Here is a 2,506-nt window from a genome sequence, read left to right on the forward strand (position 1 = left end):
CGAATTATGGGATACTAAATACACCAACTGATCACTCTGAATGGAAATTCACTTATGTGATGCTGTGTTATGAACTATACTTTTGAAAATTGGTTTGGTTTTACATATTTTTCAGGATTATGTAGTTTGCCATTATGTAAAATACCCATTATATAAGATAACACATCTCATTTTTTCAGCTCCTTTGGTAAGTTAAAATAAATTTTTTCAAAAACTTCAAAGTTATCTGCTAATTTTTTTTGCCATTTTTCTTTTTCTATTATAGTGTTAAAAAAAAACCTTTTAGATTAAAAAAAAAGTTGGGCTTAAGTCATATGAACCAAGAACTTCCAATTTCTTATTTTATTGTAAACCACCTATATTTCTAAATTTTGATAACATGTGACACTAAATATATCACCTGTGCTTTTAAAAATTCTAAAGAAACATACTAAACTTTCCAAGGAACTAAACTTAAATAACCACAGACTTTCTTCAAAAACTGACCATAGCGAGCAATATATTTTTGAAGAAATTTTTCAAGTGTCCCCAAAATTATGCTACCAAAAATTATTAAAATGTGTTTTACTAAAGAAAATAATGAATCAATTTTAAATGATTTCTTATAATTCAGTGAGGTCTACATTACATAATAGAAACATGTAAATACAATTTTCAAATACAATTATTTAACTAGATCAGAATTTAGTGTCTCTTACTTTAAGTGCTCAAATTTAGAGCATTTACATTGGCGGCTCAGATGAGGTAATGTATAGAAAATGTTCTGAAAATGTTAAAGCTCAGGGGCAGAGCCACGATGGTGGAGTAAAAGCCATGACTTGCTAGAGCTCTCCTCCAAACTGTTCCAAATACCTATAAAAAATGGCTCTAAACAAATTCTAAAGCAGCAGAACCCACAAAAAGACAAAGTGAAACAAATTTCCAGCCCAAGACAACCTGGATGGTTGATGGGAAAGGTACATCACGCCAGGCTGGGAGAGGAGCACAGTTCGGCGTGGGCACGCAGGCCACAGCGAACCTGGAGCAGGCCTCAGAGGACTGAATCACAGGCAGCTGTGGCAGAGTCCAGACTTCTCAACCCATGAATGCCAAAGACAACTTAGAAGGTCAGTGGGAAAAGTCTGTGTTTGCAATGAAAGAGAGAAGCGCGGTGGTCTCATCCCTAGTCCCCAAGTCCAGCCCTGGGGCAGCAGCTGCCTCTTGAGCTTCTAGTCCACAGACTGAGGGGGAATCTAGTGGCTGATCAGAGGGGGATTGCAGGGATCTCCTTGCTGGTGCCGGTGCCCATGCATGGATCTGGGTTACAGTTCTGGGTGGCGATCCTGGGGTGAGGAGGAGGGCTGGCATGGTGGAGCTTGTAGTGGCAGTGGAGAGGAAATTCTCCTCATGGTTCCAAAACAGAAAAGAGTGCTTGTGGTCACTCACAGGCCAGGAAAGGAGTACACACCTTGCCCTTGATCATAGCACCTGGAAGAACTTAAAATTTACAGGTCCCTAGAAGTATCTCTGAAAACAGCTGCACAAAACCCCCGAAGCTTGGGACAGTACATTCTCCACACTGGAAACAGACCCCTACCTTAACAAAGAGCTTATAACTCAAGTAATTGGCTGGGATCATGAGCAAGCAGCTTAAGGAGGGAATAACATACACAATGGGGTATGGAAATCTATCTTACCCTACAGGAAAATGGGGGGGGAGGGGATAAGACAGCAGGGGGATGATAGAGGGGAGGGCAGATTGGGGGAGGGAATAATCCAAAGCAAACACTTCTGAGGAGGGACAGGGTCAAAAGAGAGAACAGAATAAATGGGGGACAGAATAGGATGAAGGGAAATATACAACTACTATGGAAGTGTTTTGCATGACTACACATGTATAACCTGTATCAAACTACTTACCTTTTCAATGAGGGTGGGCAGGGAGGAAGGGAGAGAATTTGTAACCCAAAGTTTTAAAAACATATGTTAAAAAAATTTTTTTTTAAATTGTTTTCACATGCAACTGGGAAATAAGAAATACAGGAAATGGTGTATTGACATATATCCTGCCCTACAGGAAAATAGAAGGGGAAGGGGATAAAAGAAGGGGGGGGAGAGATAGAAGGGAGGGCAGATTAGGGGAAGGGGTATACAGAATGCATGCCATCTTGGGGTGGGGGGAGGGATGAGATGGGGAGAAAATTTGGAACTCACAATCTTGAGGAAGTGAATGTTGAAAACTAAAAATAAATAAATTTTTTTAAAAACATTAAAACTCTATATAAATGTCTAATGTTTCAGTAAATTCCAGCAACAATTGTTGACATTGTTTGTCAATTTACAAACAATTTACAGTTGATATCATCATCAGTTGACACCAACCATCATCATCAACCATCTAAAAAACATTTACCTAATCACTGAAAGAGTAAATGATAGGAATTTTTAAAAATACATTTTAGCAATAAAATGAAAATCCCCATCTTTACATTTTTCTTCCAAACATGTTATTTCATCAATGTAAGGA

This window comes from Vombatus ursinus, unplaced genomic scaffold (genome assembly GCF_900497805.2).
Source record: "Vombatus ursinus unplaced genomic scaffold, bare-nosed wombat genome assembly UNPS02014774.1, whole genome shotgun sequence".
In the NCBI taxonomy this organism is placed as follows: domain Eukaryota; kingdom Metazoa; phylum Chordata; class Mammalia; order Diprotodontia; family Vombatidae; genus Vombatus; species Vombatus ursinus.